Genomic DNA, 6,000 nt, shown 5'->3' with positions numbered 1-6,000 from the left:
TTTTCTCTATTTTTTTTTAAATTAGAGAGACTATGGCTTTTAATTCTTTTTTTTTTTTTTTTTTTTTTTTGCCAGTCCTGGGCTTGAGCTCAGGGCCTGAGCACTGTCCTTGAACTTTCTCAAGGCTAGAGCTCTACCACTTGGGCTTCAGCACCACTTCTGGCTTTTTTCTATATATGTGGTACCGAGGAATCAAACCCGGGTCTTCGTGCATGCTAGGCAAGCACTTTAACCACTAGGCCAAACTCCCGGCCCTATGGCTTTTAATTCTGTCTTCACCATTTTTCTGGTGATTTTAGGCAAGTTTCTCAACTGCCCAGTTTTCTCATCGTAAAAAGAAAATAAGAACAGTTTTTTCACCATGGTTATTTGTGAATTACAGGGTAAGTTACTGTAACAGCTTTTAAAACAGTGCACGTATATTTTCCTTAAAAAATGGTATTAGTTTTAAAGATTTGAAGATCTATGGTGGAAGATGACATTTGTTTTTGCTTTGGATTTTATTGTTCCTGGGTGTTTTTTTGTCAATTCTAGGGCTTGGATTCCTTCCTCAGATTCAGTGCTCACAATCTCCCACCCTATCACTTGAGCATGACCTAGCCCTGGTTTATACAGTGCTTGATACAGTGCTTCATTTCCTAATCTAGACTGACCTGGAACTTCAGATTCCCCAGACTGACTCTCTAAAGTATCAGGATTATGTGTGTGTTACGATGCTCAGCTTGAGATTAATTTTTAATTAAAAAATAACTGGCGGAATGTTTGTACTCAACTTGTTTCTACGTTAATAATAAGTTATTTAAATTTAATCAGAATAGGAAATTGAAAACACCTACATCTATTTTGTTAAGCTTTTTAGCTTAAGTACTAAATAGAAATTGGATATTTGATAAAAAAGAAATGAAGTGAATTACCAAAGGGTAGAAAATGACCCTAATTACTTGTGTTTATTAATTATAGAGAAGTCTGAACCATGAAATTGGAAAGATTTTCCTGTAATTGAAAAATGTATTAGACAACTAGTTGTCTAATTCTGCATTTTCATTTAAATTGACAGATCTAGCTTGCATGTAATACTATATCAAAAAATAGAAAGATTTTGGTACCATTTGTTTAGTAATCCAATAGTCTAATATTTAAAATTGCAAATTAGTTGTAAAAAAAAATCACATCCTTAAAGATTTAATCCAAATCTAAATGGCTTCAACAAAATGCCCCAATTGAAAAGTGGATTCTCTCTCCCCAAGCTCAGAAGCAAATTTATAGTTGTTATGATAGTAAGTTTTGTTATAATAACTGAAAGTGTCTTAGGTCACTTGCCAAAAAAGGATCTTGTCTTATATACTTTGTAAATCTTTATTCTACTACATAGAGAAAAATAAAGGCTCCATAGGGTTTGTTACAAACTCAGGCTCTGTCATAAATTTAGGTGGGCACTGGTGGTTCATGCCTGTAATCCTAGCTACTGAGAAGGTGAGATCTGAGGATCATGATTCAAAGCCAGCCCAGGCAATAAAGTCTGAGAAACTTTTATCTCCAATAAACTACTTTCTCTGAGACATTGTGGGTCAAGTGGTAGAGCATTAGCCTTGAGCACTAAGGGACAGAATTCAAGCCCCAGAACCAGCAAAGGAACGAAAAGAAGAGAAAAGAAGAGGAGAGAAGAGAAACTTAGGCATGTTAAAATTGTAGCTTACTAGGCCAAACAGATATTCATAAATCATAAAAATAAATGTTCAACCTTGGATTCAGAAAATAAAATATTTTCTTGTAGTCTGGCTATCTAATACCTTTTACTTGTGCATGTAAGCTTGGTTTCTGTTTTCTATTAAATGAATAGAATTTTTCTGGGGTGGGTGTGATTTGGAAGAAAGGAATATTACTCAACTCTTGCTCTGGAGATCCATTCCTGGTAATAAATTAGTTGTTTTTTTTTGTTTTTTGCCAGTCCTGGGCTTAATCTTAGGGCCTGAGGACTGTCCTTGGACTTTCTCAAGGCTAGAACTCTACCACTTGAGCCTCAGCCCCACTTCTGGCTTTTTCTAAGTATATGGTACCAAGGAATCGAGCCCCGGTCTTCGCGCATGCTAGGCAAGCACTCTACCACTAGGCCAAATTCCCAGCCCTCCTTGAACTTTCTTAAGGCTAGAGCTCTACCACTTAAGCCTCAGCACCACTTTCGGCTTTTTTCTGTGTATGTGGTACTGAGGAATTGAACCCAGGTCTTAGTGCATGCAAGGCAAGCACTCTACCACTAGGCCAAACTCCCAGCCATTAAATTAGTATTCTTGATTTCAAAGATATTTTTCTTTCTTTTTTTTTAATTTTTTTTATTGTAATTAGTAAAAGGGTTACATGATATTTGCCAGATAGAAGGTGCATTAATTCACATACATTGATACCCTTTCACATGTCTTGGTACCCATTACCCTCCCCCCCACCCCCCATCAAAGATATTTTTCTTTCTTCTTTCCTATCTCATTATGCACTGAATGCTCTATCCTTTAAAATTCAAATCTATCTAAGAATGTGGGGAGACTGTTGTTGTTGTCTTTGTTACTTTCTTTCATGCAGGTACTGGGGCTCATATTCAGGGCCTAAATTCTGTCACTTGACCTTTTCAGCTCAAGGCTGGTACCCTACCCACTTCTGGCTTTTATATGGATAATTGGAGATAAAAATCTTGGGGGTTTTCCTGCTTAGACAAGCTTCAAACCTTGATTATCAGATCTTAGCTTCCTGAGTAGTTAGGATTACAGGTGTGAGGCATCAAAGCCTTTTATTATATTAAATTTGATAAAGAAGTAGCTAGCTATAATGAACAAAAAAGCTCAGGGACATTACCAGGCCTTGAATTCAAGCTCCATCACTGACATAAAAGAAAATAAATAAACAAATTGTTGGGGGTAGGAGGATAACCTAATGGTAGAGAGATTGCCTAGCATGCATGAAAACCCTAGGTTCAATTTCTTGATACCACATAAACAGAAGAAGCTGAAAGTGGTGTTGTGGCTCAAGTGACAGAGCACTAGCCTTGAGAAAATTCAAGGACAGTGCCCAGGCCCTGAGTTCAAGTCCTAGGGCCAGCCAAAAATTAATTAATTAAATTTTAAAAAGCAATTATTGGACAGAGACTATTCTCTAATGGGAATGGAGCGGGAAGGGGGAAGGCTGTGCTCAACCTGGTTCAGATTCTTTGTCTGAGCCTTCAGAGATAAGGACATTCCTTTCCTCCTGATATGAGGACGTCACTTGAGCGTCTCATGACCTGCTTCAGGCTAGTTGGGTTGTGAGAAGGATAGAGGATCTTCCTGCTTACGTGGTATCCTTAGCATTTATTGCTACATGTGATGGGTTCATTTTGAGTAGTTAACTCAATCTGCTTACTGAGACCTAAGCCTGTGTAGAACTTCTCCAAACGCTTTTGAATGTAACCAGGTGATCTTAAACAAAATACTAAGATAATTGAATAGTAAAATTTGCAAAGACGTATGAAACACTTAATTGATAATAGGCTGCTATATTTTATGTGAAATTGGACTGATATGCCATTATAATATAATAAAGGCTTCTTCATTTGGTCAGGGAAAAATTGTATATGCCTAATTCTTACAAACGAACAGAAATCACAAGGGAGTATTTCATGTGAGTTGGAAGGGTCATTCCCAAAGGAATGTCTTCATTTCCTCAGTCTTTCTGTCTCCCCCTTCAGGCTGGCTCCAGGTCCTAACCTGCTGATTCTCTAAAAGAGCAATTTCTTCCCCAGGCGAAATTCCTTCAGCCTTGGAGTAGCCAAACTGCTTCTGGTTCCCTGGGAAACACCTATGATTTTTACAATTTTTTACGGACTCAAAAGGATGTCCCTTTCTCCCAGGGGACCCATTCATGCTCCACCCTGTCCAGAATGCAAAGGACAGTGTGCTTGCTTCACTGGGGAGGTGAGAAAAGGCTATCAATACACAAACCAACATTATATGGTAAAGAGTAACACTAACTCCTTCACATCAAAAGACCTTTTAGAAATAACCAAAACTCTCTGTCATTGCCTGCTCTGTAAAACTGAATCCCAAGCCCAATACTTTACTACCTTTCAATCTTCCTGAGTAATTTTTTAAATCTTCAACGAAAAGGTGATGAACAGAGGATTACAGTTATATAACTAAGGTAATGAGTACATTTGTTTTTCAACAGTTATTTTCATCCACTTATGCCTCCCTACTCTCCCTACCCCAAGTTGTAGAGTTTATTTCCAACATAGTGTCAAGTAAATACCAATTTGCATACTTCATCTGTTGTCCTGCTGTTTCTATGATTCCCTTTTCCTTCTACAGATCAAATAAACTTATATACCAGACACAAAGTATAGGAAACTAAGAGAAACAGGGAGAAAAAAAGAACTAACTACATACGGGACATATGATTACTCAGGTCATGAATCATTTTCATTATCTAGAAGATGAATACCATAATGGCATTTATTTTAGAGTTATTAGAAAGATGAAATGCTTGGTAAATATTTGAGTATCATTCATTCATTCTGGCTTTTGGGGGTGTTTGTTCTAGCTTGTGTTGTTTTGGATATAGCTTTTTATTTATTTATTTTTTTCCATCTTGAAGTTTGAACTTAAAGTGTGAGTGCTGTCCCTGAGCTTTGTTTTACTTTTGCTTTTTCTAAAGTTTATCGGAATTAAGAGTTTAACAGACTTTCTGACCTGTCTAGCTTTAAACTGCAGTAGTCATGTTATAGCCTCTTGAGCAGCTAGGATTATAGACAGGACCCATGGTGCACTGCTTCTTGTTGTTGATTTCTTTTTGGAGGCAGGGGGTTGAATTGAGCCCAGTGCCAGCACTCACTTAGCTTTGCTTGTTTGCTTAGCTAACTGATTGTCATTCAAGCTGGTCCTCCAGCCTTTCTGATGGTCATTTTGGAGACGAAATCTGAAAAATTTTCTCTCTGGGCCAACCTCAAACCACATCATACTTGTATTCTCTCTCTTTTCTTTCTTTTCTCTCTGTTCTCTCTCTGTTTCTCTGTCTCTCTCTTCCTTTTGTGTGGGTACTAGGGATTGAGCTCAGGACTTCAAACTCTTGCTTATCTCTTTTGCTCAAGACTGGCACTCTAACACTTGGGCTATACCTCCATTTCTGGCATTTTGCTGGTTAACATGAGTTAAAAGAGAATTCTTCTGCATAGCCTGGCTTCAAACCAGGGTCATTCGATTTCAGCATGGACAGTTGCTAGATGTTCAGGTACCCTAGTGATCATGGCTGTATTTTCAAGATCTGGCTTTGACACATTGTTTAGAATGAGTACGTATCCTTTCATAAAAATACTCTTAAAAAGAAATGTAACACTGTACAAAATTTGAAATACTTATGCTGATAGTTTTCTTAAAAATGAGTTTCAATGTTTTCTGGGATTTGTGTGTGTGTGTGTGTGTGTGTGTCTGTGTATGCACACATACAAAGAGAGGCATATACACACATGTATGGTTAAGATAAAAAATTTCAAAGTAACTTAGATATAAAACATGCATGGTAAAATACATACAATATAAAGTAAAATGATAAAACTAGGAGTTTTAAATTACATATATCTGCCTGCCATTTGAAAACACCACGGCCAGTTCCTGTAGGCAGGAAACATATGAGGTTTATGGAAAGGAACAGATGTCAGTAAAGGCTAGAACAGGCTAAATGGACTTGTAGTCCTTATTGCCCTGCACAATGACCTCGTGTTATGTAGAGTACATTGGTTGCCTAAGTCTGCCAATGAACTGAATAGATGGAGAATGGAGACTAGGGAAGGAAAAGAAGCCAGACTTCAATTCTATTAAAATAAAATACTTCAATTTACTGAGCTAACTTGCATATTAATGAACCAAGATTTGTGCAGACACTGAGCTTGAACTCAAGGTCTTTTGTTCTCACTAGATATTTACCATTTATAGTCAATATTCTCCTACTTGAGCCACAGTTCTACTTGTGTTTTCTTGCTGT

This window comes from Megascapheus bottae, chromosome 20 (genome assembly GCF_031878675.1).
Source record: "Megascapheus bottae isolate mThoBot1 chromosome 20, mThoBot2.hap1, whole genome shotgun sequence".
NCBI lineage: Eukaryota > Metazoa > Chordata > Mammalia > Rodentia > Geomyidae > Megascapheus > Megascapheus bottae.
This window is presented reverse-complemented; position numbering follows the sequence as displayed.